This window comes from Maniola hyperantus, chromosome 6, assembly GCF_902806685.2.
Source record: "Maniola hyperantus chromosome 6, iAphHyp1.2, whole genome shotgun sequence".
NCBI lineage: Eukaryota > Metazoa > Arthropoda > Insecta > Lepidoptera > Nymphalidae > Maniola > Maniola hyperantus.
In genome coordinates this window covers 1418591-1438580 of record NC_048541.1, presented here as the reverse complement: position 1 = coordinate 1438580, position 19990 = coordinate 1418591, and the positions used below count along the sequence as shown (strand labels likewise).

Here is a 19990-nt window from a genome sequence, read left to right as displayed (position 1 = left end):
TGTACCTCTGCCAGCTAGGGAGTTCGAAAGTCGATAGTCGACTATCGATAAACTGCTGGGTATAATATTTATTATCTTATAATGTTTATATATACGTACTAGTATAATATATTATAAATATTTGTGCATATTATGAAATACGATATAAATATAAATATTAGCTTAAAATATGTATTATAAAATGTGTGTAAACTGGCCGAGTCAGCTACATCACGAATAGCGACAAGGGTAACAGCGGAAAACACACCTTAGCGACTTTTTAATGGGTTATTATATTATGTACTCCAGTTTTGCTGTTTTAACTAGGTGGGTACCTACTTATTATACAAAAGTATGTTTCTGCACTTATCCATTCCCAGGATCCAAATGACACCTAGGGTAATACCCTTACCTTACACCTTATTACATCAAATTTAGTAAGATACATACCAAGTGGGGTATCATAATATGAAAGGGCTTTGCATGTACTGAAAGAAAACATGTTAAGGAAAACATCGTGAGGTAATCTGCATGCCTGCAAGTAAACCCTTATCCTTACAGGTTTCTGAGCGGCATTGAGCCGGAACCCTATATCGCTTCACACAACGTTGCTGGTAGGACAAGTTAGTCTTCAATCTTTGAATAACTTGCAAACTTCGCAAAAGTTCTTGAACGACGAGAATCTGAACAAAACTTTCACCTAGAAATAGAAATAGAAATCTTTTTTTAATCGTCAAAGAAGTCGGTTTAGTATTTATGTACCATTGTTAGTTCAGAATGTCCTAATAACACTAACTACTAGCCACAAAATGGTTTCAAACCTAACTTAAATAATGACTTGTGACTCGTACAATTACTGAATAACGTTTTCAAGCGACCTTCAAATTCTGTTCCATAGCAAGGTCTTTCCCATAATATATTATTCAGTAATCAAAGTCAATCATAGAGTCATTTCATTCGAGGACATAGTATTGTTATTTTGTTGGACAAGACTTAAAAAATCAAAATTTTCTATTTACGTGTAATACTCTTTAAAAAGAGTGTGTTTGAAGCACTCTCCATACAAACGGAATTCAATATCTCTATTGCCTAAATTAACCAATAAAATTCAATGAAATTTTGTGGATACATTCTGCAAAACTGTCCCCTCTTATTATGTTTGATTATTACTTATATTGTTAATGCGAAAGTGTGTTTGTTGGTTTGTCCTTCAATCACGTCGCAACGGAACGACGACTCGACGTGATTTTTGCATGGGTATAGATATAGTCAAAGACCTGGAGAGTAACATAATGCTACTTTTATCCCGGAAAATCAAAGAGTTCCAACGGGATTTTTAAAAACCTAAATCCACGCGAACGAAGTCGTGGGCATCAGCTAGTATTGAAATAAAATTTTAAACTGTTTGTATGGAGATCGCTCCGAAAACATTCCGCTAGCCTACAGCAAACTAAAATCATAACCCTTCGGTAGTTGTGCAAAAAGAGCCTTGAAGACTTTTGTAACGTAAACGACAGAAATACTTGAGTATTCAATGGCGGCACCGCGTAGATCACGCCCTCATGAAAATGTAAACACCAGTGCCCTGTTTATCAAACATTACAAGTCTACAAGCTCACAAGTTACAAGTTACAAGAACTTTTTTACGGACTCTTGTAAATTATGTTTATCAAATAATTTCACAAGACTTGTAGGATTTTACAAGACTTGTAGACTTGTAGAACTTGCATTTTTAATTTATAACACTTTATTTTTGCTAAATTGCAAAATAATTTTTCAACCGTAATAAATGTCGATAAAATAGAAATTACTGTACCATAACTAGTCAAGTTATTGTTAAAAATAAAACTTTTTTTCAAATAATTTAATTTTGTGTTAAATAACCTATGTATTTGTAAAACCTATTGCTTCTTATTTTATTTACTTACTTGCCTACCTACTATTATTTATTCTATTTGGGTACACCAACAGCAAATATACAAAGAGCTTAAATTGGGTATTTTCCTACTATTTAATTTGATAAATATTATTACTTAATTACAAATTAGGATAAAAATAATGACGTGCGCTGAATAAGATATTAAAATTCAACAAAGATTTACAAAGTTACAGGCATTTTAATTTTGGAATGGGAGGGTCTTCTATCCCTTTCTCGCAACACGAAAATTTGTATGAAACCGCACGAAGATACTATTATATCGCTATCTCCGTCTAATCAGAAATATTTAAATGCTTATAACTTTTTTGTTATTTGATCGATTTAATTAGTTTTTACAGTTTACGTCATATAATAATAATAATATGAATTAAGTCGTATAATAATATGAATTAAGGTTAGAAATTTAGCCATCTTTTATGCACGACATAAAATTAGGAAAAAATAGATAGTCAATTGACTTTAAAAGCTTTCTTGAAGAAAAATAGCATGGCAGGAAATTATTGGCGGGAAATTATTCCCGCCATGTTTGGATTCATTGATTCTGTCACTTTTAGAACTACACAGCGAAAAATGTCTAAATTTGATTCCAAACTCACAATTCTTCAATTAATTCGTGACAAAAAAGATGTTTTGTTTGGTGCATTTTCGGATAAACTGTCTCGAGACCAAAAAATTGCTGAGTGGAAAGACGTACTATTGAAATGTCAGTCGCTTGGACTCGTATCTGCAGATAAAGATTACTCATACATACGAGATACATTTTGGTCCAATTTAAAAAGAACAACATTGGTAAGTTTAGTAAAATTACACCTTTTAATTATTTGATAGTTATTTTACCTATTTACTAATACAATATCATAATACAATGGCATGATGCTTTACAATAATTATTTATTAACTCATTAGCTCAAACTATACTTAGTTATATTGTTTTTCGGTACATCAACAACAAGTACACAAAGAGCTTAAATCCAATCCATACTAATATTATAAATGCGAAAGTATGTCTGTCTGTCCGTCTGTCTGTCTGTCTGTCTGTCTGCTAGCTTTTCACGGCCCATCCGTTCAACCGATTCTGATGAAATTTGGTACAGAGATAGCTTGCATCCCGGGGAAGGACACAGGCTACTTTTCATCCCCGAAAATCAAAGAGTTCCCACGGGATTTTTAAAAACCTAAATCCACGCGAACGAAGTCGTGGGCATCATCTAGTTAAAAATAATACATAGTCATGTACGAAGTACGAAGTTGCGGATGTATCTAGTTTATTATGATATAAAGAACGGTTATATTAACTTATTTTGTTTGTCTATTCTCAACAGGCTAAAAAAGATAATGCACATAAAACTGGTACTGGTGGCGGAAAAAATAGTAAATTTACCCCGATAGATGATCTTGTATTGGAAATCATAGGCAAAAATTCTCCTATAACTAGTGGAATAGGTGTAAAAGAACCGACGAATTTGGAAGAAATCGATAAAAATGATAACAGTGATCAAAGTGCAAATGCGACAGTTACTGATATATCCCCAGCAGGCCCGGCACCAAAAACAAATCAGAGCATCTCTACTAATGTTATGGAAAACGATAAAAAGGTGAAAATAGTCCGCAAAGGATCAAGCACACATACCCAAGTCTCTGATGAGGAGTCAAAAAAGAGAAGAAAACTAGACCTACAGATAGAATATTTGGAGTTAAAAAAATATAAATTAAAACTTGAAGCATTGGAACTAGAACGAAAACTAAAAATTCCGCCCTCACAATATACTGCAGAAATAAATTTACGGAATCCAGTTTATGAAACAGAAAGTCAGAATGCTATGAATCAAATTTTATTAATTACAAAAGATAACATAGTATTGAATGAAGACGGAAGTGAAGGCTGTCTATTTTAATTCAATTTCACTTTTTCTAAATTTAAATTTAAATGTTTTGTTATAATTTAAGTAATTTAGCTGTAAATTGATTGTTACAAAAAAATGTAATAAATAAACTTAAGTCCTAAAATAATTAATTATTCTTTCAAGACTGTTTCTTGCTTCAATGTCGTCTGTATGTTCTTCTGATTCATTTTGGCAATCACATTCGTTTTCACTGTTTATATCTTCAACACTTTCATCTCCTTCGTCTCTTGCAAAATTACAGATAGTAACACAGCAGTTAAAAACTTCACATGCAAATCGTGGTTGTAACCGCAAATAATTTAAACATGGAAATTTTTCCTTCAATATGCCAATAGCATTTTCAATCAGTCGTCGAGTTGATTTATGAGCCTGAAGAAAACGGACATTGGCTTCATCATCGTTTCTTACTAGAGGAGTTATGAGCCAATCCTTCAGGGGGTATGCAGAGTCCCCAAGAAGGATACCATTAGGAAAAGGTCTCGAGCCATTTTCAAATTGAGCATATAAATGGCTATTTCTTAAGACTCTACTATCATGGGTACTCCCGGGCCAATTAGCGTAAGAATAGTAAAATCTTCTATCTGGGCCGCATACGACTAAACAATTAATAGAATGATTTCCGTGGCGATCCACGAAAGCTTCTTCATATTGATGAGGAGCATCTATTTTAATCAAAGTTCCATCTAGACACCCGCAAACCAGTGGCATTCCTTTTATAGCAAAGAATTTCTGTACCACATCCTGCATATTTTCTGGCCACTTAACATATTCCTTAAACATTACATCATTCACAGCTGCAACAACACCGTGGATAGCATTACACACACTGCCTTTAGTAACGCCGTGCATATCAGAAACAGCATGGTACTGTGATCCTGTCCCCATCCAGTGTAAAGCAATTTGCAATTGCAATTTTGTTGACAGCGCTTTATTTCTGTTCGTATTTCTTTGTAAATGACCTCCCAACATATTAATTAAAAGTTCCATTTTGTAAGCGGAAAGTCTAAATCTTTCATTGAACTCATACGTCATTTCCATAGGGTTATAATCTATTCTCTGCCTATATGTCCTGGGTTGAACGATTCTGACTTCTTCATCCTCACTGGAATCACTTGACCACATTTTTCACTAAGATATTCCCGAAAAATATGAAAACAAACAAAAATCTAACGTTTATCTACAACTTGTAAATAAATTAAGAGTCGACAGACGCTCTCCAACTTTTTCGTTACAAGTTACAAGCTACAAGTTACAAAGGCATTTTTGATGAACAAAACCACTAATACAAGTGTGAAAAACACTTGTATTACAAGTGATATTACTCGTAGCTTGTAGTTTACAAGTGTAGTTTTGATAAACGCATTCTTGTAAAAATGCAAAAATTTACAAGAGAAACGCTTGTAATACAAGACTTGTAACGTTTGATAAACAGGGCACAGGTATTTACCGTCACAACAATTTTTCAAAGCAAAGTAAGCGGCCGCAAATATAAGCGGTGAAGCGGGAATGTGTTGGAAACTTTGCGGTGCCGTTTGACAAATGATCCGTGCACTGACGGCTGACGCGCTGGCTTAGTTACCTCATGCATTATGCCATCCATAAATTGATTTTCAATCTAAGGGAGTGTATGGTTTCGTAAAACTACTTGTGAAGTGTGCATAAGATCTTGACGAGTTTCTGTCTACGTTTCTGTTACTGTAGGGCATTAGTGTGTTATAGTGTGTATTTGCGCATGTGTGCGTCTAGTAGTTGCTATTTAGTTGTTAACGGCCGCATATTTTTGTAAGCGGTGGAGCAGGAGTGTGTTCGAATCTTTGCGGTGCCGTTTGACAAACGACCCGTGCACTGACGACTGCCGCGCTGGCTTAGTTACCTAATGCATTATGCTATCCGTAGATTGTAAATCAATCTATGTTTCGCAGGAGTGTATGTTTCACAAAACTAGGTAGATACTTACTTGTGAAGTCTGCATACTTTCGAAGGGTTATGATAACGTAAATGTGTGTAACGAATATGGTGTGCGTGTTTTGTGTGTGTGTGTGTGTGTGTGTGTGTGTGTGTGTGTGTGTTAGTGGTGGTGGTGGTTAGAAACTTTGCGGTGCCGTTTGACAAATGATCCGTGCACTGACGGCTGACGCGCTGGCTTAGTTACCTCATGCATTATGCCATCCGTAGATTGAAAATCAATCTATGTTTCGCAGAAGTGTATGTTTCACAAAACTAGGTAGATACTTACTTGTGAAGTCTGCATACTTTCGAAGAGTTGTGATAACGTAAATGTGTGTAACGAATATGCTGTGCGTGTATGTGTGTGTGTGTTTGTGTGCGTGTGATTTGTGTTTCTCTTTCTTTCGTCATTATCTCATTTCTGAAAGTCGTGACCCCTTTCCATCACTCACTTAATTTGTTAAGATACAATGGAATAATGTGTTTTAGTATTTTGGACGCAGTATATATTATATAATACGGTATAGTATTATAAAACTAGCAGACAGACAGACACTTTTTAGAATTTGTAACATTATGTATGGAATAAAAAATAAATTTTAAACGATAAGTAATAATTTTGTCCTACTCCCTTTTCATTTAAAACGCCCTTTTATAAAAAAGCATTGTAATATGGCCCCCGTTGTTTCAAAGCGCCCCTGTCAACGGGACAAGGCGGTCAGATGGTGAAATATTATCTTCTTGCCCCGAGGGCAGCCGGCAATGGCGTCGCCTTAAGCCCTCTACACACACAACTGACAACAGAACCACGGCGTGACAGTGACGACCTCTGACGCAGTGACGAGCGCTGCGATATTAGAAGTGGCAGATCTCTGGTTTGACTCCAAGTAGAGGAAATTAAGAAATTTTAAAACTTCCTAAGGCACGTTGGGTGATTTTGGGATGAGTTAAATGTTGAAGATCACAGCATGAAAAACTAGCAGACAGACATACACTCTTTCGAATTTATAACATTAAGTATGGATTATGTCATGTAAAAAACAAAATTTTAAACGATTGTAATAATTTTGTCCTACTCTCTTTTCATTTAAAAAGCCCTTTTATTAAAAAAGCATTGTAATTTATGACCCCCGTTGTTTCAAAGCGCCCCTGTCAACGGGACAAGGCGGTCAGATGGTGAAATATTATCTTCTTGCCCCGAGGGCAGCCGGCAATGGCGTCGCCTTAAGCCCTCTACACACACAACTGACAACAGAACCACGGCGTGACAGTGACGACCTCTGACGCAGTGACGAGCGCTGCGATATTAGAAGTGGCAGATCTCTGGTTTGACTCCAAGTAGAGGAAATTAAGAAATTTTAAAACTTCCTAAGGCACGTTGGGTGATTTTGGGATGAGTTAAATGTTGAAGATCACAGCATGAAAAACTAGCAGACAGACATACACTCTTTCGAATTTATAACATTAAGTATGGATTATGTCATGTAAAAAACAAAATTTTAAACGATTGTAATAATTTTGTCCTACTCTCTTTTCATTTAAAAAGCCCTTTTATTAAAAAAGCATTGTAATTTATGACCCCCGTTGTTTCAAAGCGCCCCTGTCAACGGGACAAGGCGGTCAGATGGTGAAATATTATCTTCTTGCCCCGAGGGCAGCCGGCAATGGCGTCGTCTTAAGCCCTCTACACACACAACTGGCAACAAAACCGCGGCGTGACAGTGCCGACATCTCTGACGCAGTGGCGAGCGTTACGGTATTAGAAGAAGGACCTTGGTTCGACTCCAAGCAGAGGCAATTTAAGATTTTAATATTTGAAGAGAAAACTTCCTAAAGTGCGTTTGATGTGATTTTGAGATCGGTAAAAACTTGAAAGTCGCATCACCAACATGCTAATTTTAGCGCTACCCATTGGGATTCAGTCAAGTATGCTTTCATAGTTTTAAATTTCTTTCGGTAGTCCCCATAAAAAATCATTCATTACCATTTTTAAAAAAATTGGCTTTAATGTTTGGTCTGACGAGAAGCTTAAAGCGCTAGTTACCACCTTACCGGTAAAGACCTGTCAACTAATTTAGCGTTCCAGTACGATGTAGGTACGAAACCGACTAGCGATGTAGGTTTGATGAAAACTTCCAATAAACCTTTGAGGAATAATTATACGTTAGACATAAGGTAAGATTAGTATCTACACAATTATTCAATGTTTAATTCAAATCTAAATATATCAAACTAGCTTAATCTCACGTCTTCGTCCGCGTGGACTACACAAATTTCAACCCCCTATTTTAACCCCCCTGGGGATTGAATTTTCAGAAATCCTTTATTAGCTTTATTAGCGGATGCCTACATAATAGCTATCTGCATGCCAAATTTTAGCCCGACCCGCTCATTAGTTTAAGCTGTGCGTTGATAGATCAGTCAGTTAGTCTGTCAGTCACCTTTTCCTATTACGTAGATAAAAAGGAATTTTGAAAATTCAACCCCTAAGGGGGTGAAATAGGGGTTTGAAATTTGTGTAGTACACGCGGATGAAATCGCGTGGATAAGCTAGTAATTCATATACAAGGTTGAAGGAGTCACGTCGCGCCTTTTGTGTGTTTCAAGCTTTAATTTCCCAGGCTTTTTTATATTATGTCGTGTTGAGACAAAGGTCCTGGATGAGGCTTTTTGTTGCGTTCTGAATAACCCGGGGAAGAAGAAAGTATGCGGAGGGTGCGGAGGGTGCGGAGGGTGCGGAAGGTGCGGATGATTAAAGCGGAAGCTCAAATTTTAGTTGCGAGACTAAAGAAAATGTTATTTTCTGTTACGCGTTGATCTTTTAATACACCCTTTATTTATAACTAGTTTATTCCCGCGACTTCATCCGCGTAGACAACACAAATTTCAAACCCCTATTTTACCCCCTTAGGCGATTTATTTTCAAAAAATTCTTTCTTAGCGGATATTGTTCACGTTCTAATAGCTATCTGCGTGCCAAATTCCAGCCTGATTCGTCCAGTAGTTAGAGCTGTGCGTTGATAGATCAGTCAGTCAGTCAGTCAGCTTCTCCTTTTATACATATAGACTTACGATTATAGCAGGACCGATGATCTGAAGAAGGAAGCGAGAAGAGGGAGGGTGAGAAAGGCGACGGACCGTTTTTTTGAAAAGGCATATGTCCAGCAGTGGATCTAAAAGGCCTATCGCAGATGTCTAGTTGTCAGAACTGATCACACTGCTATAATACTCTCACTCACTCACTCACTCACTCTTGTGATCATACCTGATCATACCGCTAAAACACTCTCACGCACTCACTCTTGTGATCATACCTGATCATACCGCTAAAACACTCTCACGCACTCACTCTTGTGATCATACCTGATCATACCGCTAAAACACTCTCACGCACTCACTCTTGTGATCATACCTGATCATACCGCTAAAACACTCTCACGCACTCACTCTTGTGATCATACCTGATCATACCGCTAAAACACTCTCACGCACTCACTCTTGTGATCATACCTGATCATACCGCTAAAACACTCTCACTCACTCACTCTTGTGATCATACCTGATCATACCGCTAAAACACTCTCACGCACTCACTCTTGTGATCATACCTGATCATACCGCTAAAACACTCTCACTCACTCACTCTTGTGATCATACCTGATCATACCGCTAAAACACTCTCACTCACTCACTCTTGTGATCATACCTGATCATACCGCTAAAACACTCTCACTCACTCACTCCTGTGATCATACCTGATCATACCGCTAAAACACTCTCACTCACTCACTCTTGTGATCATACCTGATCATACCGCTAAAACACTCTCACGCACTCACTCTTGTGATCATACCTGATCATACCGCTAAAACACTCTCACGCACTCACTCTTGTGATCATACCTGATCATACCGCTAAAACACTCTCACGCACTCACTCTTGTGATCATACCTGATCATACCGCTAAAACACTCTCACGCACTCACTCTTGTGATCATACCTGATCATACCGCTAAAACACTCTCACGCACTCACTCTTGTGATCATACCTGATCATACCGCTAAAACACTCTCACTCACTCACTCTTGTGATCATACCTGATCATACCGCTAAAACACTCTCACGCACTCACTCTTGTGATCATACCTGATCATACCGCTAAAACACTCTCACTCACTCACTCTTGTGATCATACCTGATCATACCGCTAAAACACTCTCACGCACTCACTCTTGTGATCATACCTGATCATACCGCTAAAACACTCTCACGCACTCACTCTTGTGATCATACTTGATCATACCGCTAAAACACTCTCACGCACTCACTCTTGTGATCATACCTGATCATACCGCTAAAACACTCTCACTCACTCACTCTTGTGATCATACCTGATCATACCGCTAAAACACTCTCACGCACTCACTCTTGTGATCATACCTGATCATACCGCTAAAACACTCTCACTCACTCACTCTTGTGATCATACCTGATCATACCGCTAAAACACTCTCACTCACTCACTCTTGTGATCATACCTGATCATACCGCTAAAACACTCTCACGCACTCACTCTTGTGATCATACCTGATCATACCGCTAAAACACTCTCACGCACTCACTCTTGTGATCATACCTGATCATACCGCTAAAACACTCTCACGCACTCACTCTTGTGATCATACCTGATCATACCGCTAAAACACTCTCACGCACTCACTCTTGTGATCATACCTGATCATACCGCTAAAACACTCTCACGCACTCACTCTTGTGATCATACCTGATCATACCGCTAAAACACTCTCACTCACTCACTCTTGTGATCATACCTGATCATACCGCTAAAACACTCTCACGCACTCACTCTTGTGATCATACCTGATCATACCGCTAAAACACTCTCACTCACTCACTCTTGTGATCATACCTGATCATACCGCTAAAACACTCTCACGCACTCACTCTTGTGATCATACCTGATCATACCGCTAAAACACTCTCACGCACTCACTCTTGTGATCATACCTGATCATACCGCTAAAACACTCTCACGCACTCACTCTTGTGATCATACCTGATCATACCGCTAAAACACTCTCACTCACTCACTCTTGTGATCATACCTGATCATACCGCTAAAACACTCTCACGCACTCACTCTTGTGATCATACCTGATCATACCGCTAAAACACTCTCACTCACTCACTCTTGTGATCATACCTGATCATACCGCTAAAACACTCTCACTCACTCACTCTTGTGATCATACCTGATCATACCGCTAAAACACTCTCACTCACTCACTCTTGTGATCATACCTGATCATACCGCTAAAACACTCTCACTCACTCACTCTTGTGATCATACCTGATCATACCGCTAAAACACCCTCACTCACTCACTCTTGTGATCATACCTGATCATACCGCTAAAACACTCTCACTCACTCACTCTTGTGATCATACCTGATCATACCGCTAAAACACTCTCACTCACTCACTCTTGTGATCATACCTGATCATACCGCTAAAACACTCTCACTCACTCACTCTTGTGATCATACCTGATCATACCGCTAAAACACTCTCACTCACTCACTCTTGTGATCATACCTGATCATACCGCTAAAACACTCTCACTCACTCACTCTTGTGATCATACCTGATCATACCGCTAAAACACCCTCACTCACTCACTCTTGTGATCATACCTGATCATACCGCTAAAACACTCTCACGCACTCACTCTTGTGATCATACCTGATCATACCGCTAAAACACTCTCACTCACTCACTCTTGTGATCATACCTGATCATACCGCTAAAACACTCTCACTCACTCACTCTTGTGATCATACCTGATCATACCGCTAAAACACTCTCACTCACTCACTCTTGTGATCATACCTGATCATACCGCTAAAACACTCTCACTCACTCACTCTTGTGATCATACCTGATCATACCGCTAAAACACTCTCACGCACTCACTCTTGTGATCATACCTGATCATACCGCTAAAACACTCTCACGCACTCACTCTTGTGATCATACCTGATCATACCGCTAAAACACTCTCACGCACTCACTCTTGTGATCATACCTGATCATACCGCTAAAACACTCTCACGCACTCACTCTTGTGATCATACCTGATCATACCGCTAAAACACTCTCACGCACTCACTCTTGTGATCATACCTGATCATACCGCTAAAACACTCTCACTCACTCACTCTTGTGATCATACCTGATCATACCGCTAAAACACTCTCACTCACTCACTCTTGTGATCATACCTGATCATACCGCTAAAACACTCTCACGCACTCACTCTTGTGATCATACCTGATCATACCGCTAAAACACTCTCACGCACTCACTCTTGTGATCATACCTGATCATACCGCTAAAACACTCTCACGCACTCACTCTTGTGATCATACCTGATCATACCGCTAAAACACTCTCACTCACTCACTCTTGTGATCATACCTGATCATACCGCTAAAACACTCTCACGCACTCACTCTTGTGATCATACCTGATCATACCGCTAAAACACTCTCACTCACTCACTCTTGTGATCATACCTGATCATACCGCTAAAACACCCTCACTCACTCACTCTTGTGATCATACCTGATCATACCGCTAAAACACTCTCACTCACTCACTCTTGTGATCATACCTGATCATACCGCTAAAACACTCTCACTCACTCACTCTTGTGATCATACCTGATCATACCGCTAAAACACTCTCACTCACTCACTCTTGTGATCATACCTGATCATACCGCTAAAACACTCTCACTCACTCACTCTTGTGATCATACCTGATCATACCGCTAAAACACTCTCACGCACTCACTCTTGTGATCATACCTGATCATACCGCTAAAACACTCTCACTCACTCACTCTTGTGATCATACCTGATCATACCGCTAAAACACTCTCACGCACTCACTCTTGTGATCATACCTGATCATACCGCTAAAACACTCTCACGCACTCACTCTTGTGATCATACCTGATCATACCGCTAAAACACTCTCGCGCACTCGCTCTTGTGATCATACCTGATCATACCGCTAAAACACTCTCACGCACTCACTCTTGTGATCATACCTGATCATACCGCTAAAACACTCTCACGCACTCACTCTTGTGATCATACCTGATCATACCGCTAAAACACTCTCACGCACTCACTCTTGTGATCATACCTGATCATACCGCTAAAACACTCTCACGCACTCACTCTTGTGATCATACCTGATCATACCGCTAAAACACTCTCACGCACTCACTCTTGTGATCATACCTGATCATACCGCTAAAACACTCTCACTCACTCACTCTTGTGATCATACCTGATCATACCGCTAAAACACTCTCACGCACTCACTCTTGTGATCATACCTGATCATACCGCTAAAACACTCTCACTCACTCACTCTTGTGATCATACCTGATCATACCGCTAAAACACTCTCACGCACTCACTCTTGTGATCATACCTGATCATACCGCTAAAACACTCTCACGCACTCACTCTTGTGATCATACCTGATCATACCGCTAAAACACTCTCACGCACTCACTCTTGTGATCATACCTGATCATACCGCTAAAACACTCTCACTCACTCACTCTTGTGATCATACCTGATCATACCGCTAAAACACTCTCACGCACTCGCTCTTGTGATCATACCTGACCATACCGCTAAAACACTCTCACGCACTCACTCTTGTGATCATACCTGATCATACCGCTAAAACACTCTCACGCACTCACTCTTGTGATCATACCTGATCATACCGCTAAAACACTCTCACGCACTCACTCTTGTGATCATACCTGATCATACCGCTAAAACACTCTCACGCACTCACTCTTGTGATCATACCTGATCATACCGCTAAAACACTCTCACGCACTCACTCTTGTGATCATACCTGATCATACCGCTAAAACACTCTCACGCACTCACTCTTGTGATCATACTTGATCATACCGCTAAAACACTCTCACGCACTCACTCTTGTGATCATACCTGATCATACCGCTAAAACACTCTCACTCACTCACTCTTGTGATCATACCTGATCATACCGCTAAAACACTCTCACGCACTCACTCTTGTGATCATACCTGATCATACCGCTAAAACACTCTCACTCACTCACTCTTGTGATCATACCTGATCATACCGCTAAAACACTCTCACTCACTCACTCTTGTGATCATACCTGATCATACCGCTAAAACACTCTCACTCACTCACTCTTGTGATCATACCTGATCATACCGCTAAAACACTCTCACTCACTCACTCTTGTGATCATACCTGATCATACCGCTAAAACACCCTCACTCACTCACTCTTGTGATCATACCTGATCATACCGCTAAAACACTCTCACTCACTCACTCTTGTGATCATACCTGATCATACCGCTAAAACACTCTCACTCACTCACTCTTGTGATCATACCTGATCATACCGCTAAAACACTCTCACTCACTCACTCTTGTGATCATACCTGATCATACCGCTAAAACACTCTCACTCACTCACTCTTGTGATCATACCTGATCATACCGCTAAAACACTCTCACGCACTCACTCTTGTGATCATACCTGATCATACCGCTAAAACACCCTCACTCACTCACTCTTGTGATCATACCTGATCATACCGCTAAAACACTCTCACTCACTCACTCTTGTGATCATACCTGATCATACCGCTAAAACACTCTCACTCACTCACTCTTGTGATCATACCTGATCATACCGCTAAAACACTCTCACTCACTCACTCTTGTGATCATACCTGATCATACCGCTAAAACACTCTCACGCACTCACTCTTGTGATCATACCTGATCATACCGCTAAAACACTCTCACGCACTCACTCTTGTGATCATACCTGATCATACCGCTAAAACACTCTCACGCACTCGCTCTTGTGATCATACCTGATCATACCGCTAAAACACTCTCACGCACTCACTCTTGTGATCATACCTGATCATACCGCTAAAACACTCTCACGCACTCACTCTTGTGATCATACCTGATCATACCGCTAAAACACTCTCACTCACTCACTCTTGTGATCATACCTGATCATACCGCTAAAACACTCTCACGCACTCACTCTTGTGATCATACCTGATCATACCGCTAAAACACTCTCACTCACTCACTCTTGTGATCATACCTGATCATACCGCTAAAACACTCTCACGCACTCACTCTTGTGATCATACTTGATCATACCGCTAAAACACTCTCACGCACTCGCTCTTGTGATCATACCTGATCATACCGCTAAAACACTCTCACGCACTCACTCTTGTGATCATACCTGATCATACCGCTAAAACACTCTCACTCACTCACTCTTGTGATCATACCTGATCATACCGCTAAAACACTCTCACGCACTCACTCTTGTGATCATACCTGATCATACCGCTAAAACACTCTCACTCACTCACTCTTGTGATCATACCTGATCATACCGCTAAAACACTCTCACTCACTCACTCTTGTGATCATACCTGATCATACCGCTAAAACACTCTCACTCACTCACTCTTGTGATCATACCTGATCATACCGCTAAAACACTCTCACTCACTCACTCTTGTGATCATACCTGATCATACCGCTAAAACACCCTCACTCACTCACTCTTGTGATCATACCTGATCATACCGCTAAAACACTCTCACTCACTCACTCTTGTGATCATACCTGATCATACCGCTAAAACACTCTCACTCACTCACTCTTGTGATCATACCTGATCATACCGCTAAAACACTCTCACTCACTCACTCTTGTGATCATACCTGATCATACCGCTAAAACACTCTCACTCACTCACTCTTGTGATCATACCTGATCATACCGCTAAAACACTCTCACTCACTCACTCTTGTGATCATACCTGATCATACCGCTAAAACACTCTCACTCACTCACTCTTGTGATCATACCTGATCATACCGCTAAAACACTCTCACGCACTCACTCTTGTGATCATACCTGATCATACCGCTAAAACACTCTCACTCACTCACTCTTGTGATCATACCTGATCATACCGCTAAAACACTCTCACTCACTCACTCTTGTGGGTGAGAGTATAAAGTGGTGTGATCAGTTTTTACACGATAGATATTTAAACGCCACGGTCAATCACTTTTTTATACTTACTTTAATTCTTTAACTAGTAGATAGTACTCTAAATGTATAAAAGAAAAAGGTGACTGGCTGACCGACTGACTGACTGATCTATCAACGCACAACTCAAACTACAGGACGGAACAAGCTGAAAGGCATGCAGATAGCTAATATGACGTAGACATCCGCTAAGAAAGGAATTTTAAAAATTCAACCCTAAAGATTCGTACGCACCTGAGCGGCGCGGCGCGGCGCTTCAGTCCGACTGCAGAACGCGTCACCTCAGGCCGCTCGACGGTGCCTACCGCACTACAACTTCAGTACGCGGCACCTCGCGTCACTTGCGCGTCACTTTTATACCCGTTCGCGTACGAGCGCGAAGCGCCGTGCCGCGCCGCTGGGTATGTCGCACTAGCGTCACTGCACTGCGCGTCGCTTCGCTGCGCTTCAAAATATTCTCTCCAGCCGTGCCGCGCGGCAACGCGCGGTGAAGCGCTGTGCAGCGCCGCTCTAGTGCGATATGCGCCATACAAAATGATAGAAATGATATTTTGACGCTCTGTGCCGCGTTGTGCAGCTCGCTGAAGCGCCGCGCCGCGCCGCTCAGGTGCGTACGAACCTTAAGGGGGTAAAATACGGGTTTGAAATTTGTGTATTCCACGCGGCTTCGTCCGCGTGCATAAACTAGTAGTAATATAAGTAAGTAGGTATCTAACCTACTCAATGCTTGAAATCAAAATCAACAGACAAAAACGTTGCAAAATCAAATAAAGGCTCTCATAGAGATAAGTGTTTCCCTGTCCACTTTTACTCTCTTTTTATCTCTATTGTAAATGTTTTTGGTACAAAAAAAAAGTCCATGTAAACATGCCTTTACTTAACTATTATTAAAAAGAAAGCACAAAAGTTAGCTGTGAGAGGTGCTGTAATGCAATGTGCTCGCAATTGCGGGGAAATTAGGAAGTGTGATTTTATCGAGCTCGCAGAAAGCGATGCTGAGCTGTAAAAGATTTTAGTGGGTGAATTTTGTGGTTTTAGGTGAATTTTTGCACTGGATTTCTTCTTTGGCGTTTGTTTTTACTCTTAATGACTTAACTATATGGGCAAGGCCATCCCTTGACCATCTTTATCAACAGACTTTTTTTGTCATTCTTGCAGGGTTGAAAAAATTTAACTTCATATCAGTTGAAACCGTAGTGATTAGCTTGTATAGACTGTGGTAAAGTAATTCCCACCCATCGTGAGCTCACTAGCATCGACAAGGGCGAGATGAAAAGTTATCGGCGAGTTCGCGAGCGATGTGCCCCATTCACTGCGGGAAATGTTGCCACTTTATCAGAACACGCTCTATTTTTCGACGCGTGAGCAACGTATGTAGTTACAGTTTTTGCAATTCACGAAGCCTAGTGAACATTACTTGTGGTAACGTCGTTTACATGGTCATTGCGTAAGTGTGCGTGCATGTCGGACCAATCAGTCGCGAGCAAGCGCTGTCAAACGCACACATTTAGTGTACCTACCTTACGTATACCGATACGACTTAAATATAATTATGAGTCAGTGGCCTTCGTGAAATGCAAGAACTACTTATAACTAATATTTTATGTCATTTTTAGGGTTCCGTTATCATCATCATGATCAACTCACGCCAAAACACGGGTCTATCATGGTGACCAAGTGCGGATTGCCAGACTTCACACACCTTTGAGAACATTATGGATAACTCTCAGGCATGCAGGTTTCCTCACGATTTTTTCCTTCACCGTTAAAGCAAGTGATATTTAATTTCTTAAAACGCATATAACTCCGGAAAGTTAGAGTGCGTGCACGGGATCAAACCCCTGAACTCCGATTAGGAGGCGGACATCCTAACCACTAGGCTATCACAACTTAGGGTACCGTATCTCAAAAGAAAAAAGAAACCCTTATAGGGTCATTTCTCTGTCAACGCGTGGAGGTACAAGTTGAAATTGATATCAAATACACAATAACGCCTTTTATATAACGCCTATATATTTGACATTGGAAGCTGCTTCCACCATGCGCAATACTTAATGTTTGCGGATGACAAAAAAGTTTTCGCCAAAATACGTTCCATTGAAGATTGTTATAAATTACAAAAAGACCTCAATGCCTTGACAGAATACTACGCAAGGAACAGGATCTCAGTTAATGTTAAAAAGTGCCACCATATAACTTTGACTCGTAAAATAAATATAATTGAATTTGACTACATAATCAATGGCACAAACTTACCCAGAGTGACTACCGTTAGAGATCTGGGTATCCAAGTTGATACTAAACTTTCAATGGATGTCCATATTGATATGGTAGTAAATAGAGCTTACAAACAATTGGGTTTCATCAAACGGGTAACCCGTTCTTTTAGTAATGTGGAATGCATAAAAACACTTTACTTCGCGTATGTCCGGAGTATTCTAGAATATGCGTGTAATATCTGGTCGCCTCAATACATAATATATGCCCATAGGCTTGAAACCATACAGAGGCAGTTTCTTAAATACTTAGCTTTTAAAGACTTTAAAAAATTTAATAGTTATGAGGAAGCGTGTACTCACTACGGTATCGGCTCACTGGAACATAGAAGGGAACAATGTGATATGTTGTTACTGCAAGCAATTTTAACCGGCTCAATCGATTGTCCTAGCTTACTCTCAGCCTTTTCATTTAATGCTCAACCTTTAAGAACGCGTCACACGCGCCTTCTAAATGTTCCCAAATCTAACTCAAATTATGCGCGAAATTCTATAATTCCACGCTTGGTACGTACTTATAACAATCAGTTCGCTGAGTTTGACTTATTTTACCTATCAAACAATAAATTTAAAAGGAATTAAGAAACTATCATCGTAAAACAAAAAAAAAAGTAGCTAACATCTAAATATGCATGCAATCATACACTCCCATTTACACACACACACACATGCACACACGCTCACACATACTCATAAGCACACACTCACACACGCATACACACACACATACAATCATACACACACTGTTGTAATTTTATTTTATTATTGTATATACCTACATTTATTCTAACTCTATTCTGTTAAAATAGTTTAATTATAATTTTAAGTAATCTCTTTTGGCCTTCTGTTATACCTAGATTTAAATTTAAATAATAATTATGTATTTGCGCTGTTGATTACTTTCAAATAAACAAAATAAAATAAAATAAACAAGTCTACGATCCCTTGAAGTTTTAAAAAATAACATCAAGCAAGTCAAAGTAATCAGAGAATCCATTTATCTCTGCAATAAATCTATAAATATAAAAGGAAAAGGTGACTGACTGACTGACTGACTGATCTATCAACGCACAGCTCAAACTACTGGTCGGGTCGGGGTGAAATTTGGCATGCAGATAGCTATTATGACGTAGGCATCCGCTAAGAAAGGATTTTTGAAAATTCAACCCCTAAGGGGGTGAAATAAAGGTTTGAAATTTGTGTAGTCCACGCGGATGAAGTCGCAAGCATAAGCTAGTTTCGTATAAATCAACAAAAGTCGCTAAAGATGGGTCGTGAAAAGTAGGTGGAAATTTACTTCGCCGTTGAAACAAGTGATCTCTGAAATGTGAGATGCGTGAACACAATTCAAAAGTCTCAAATAGGCCTTTGCCTCCTCGTTTCTAATTTGAACCGATATAATATGGAACACCCAATCCGGCATCAGTTTTCTTCTTCATTTTTAATATAGGCACCTTCAAGTTAAAAGTGAGTAGGCATCTTTTAGACAAGCGCGTTCCATCTTAGGCTGCATCATCACGTGCCAGCAAATCTGATTACGCTAGACAAAAAACGTTATCACCGCATTTTATTATGGATAGTTAGTATCTAAGTATTGTAGCTAGTATGGATGGCTGTTAGTAAGTTATAAACTGAAGTAAAATGTCGGAACAGCTGCCCATTTGAGGGTCCGTACAATTTGAGAGTCCATTTGCGGTCAACCAGCCGGTATTCCGACTGCGGTCAGCAACT

The 19990-nt window shown here is 39.8% G+C and overlaps 2 protein-coding genes across 2 annotated transcripts in view; both read left to right on the top strand.

Moving 5' to 3' along the window:
• Positions 1–19990, top strand: part of LOC117982958 (protein O-mannosyl-transferase TMTC1-like) — a 180518-nt gene that overhangs the window by 122595 nt on the left and 37933 nt on the right. The window lies entirely within an intron of this gene.
• LOC117983160 (solute carrier family 22 member 3-like) overlaps positions 1775–19990 on the top strand; it is a 295991-nt gene continuing 277775 nt past the window's right edge. The window contains exon 1 of the mRNA XM_069499292.1: positions 1775–1791. The gene's annotated coding sequence lies outside the window, so the exon portion shown is untranslated. The remainder of the gene's footprint in view (positions 1792–19990) is intronic.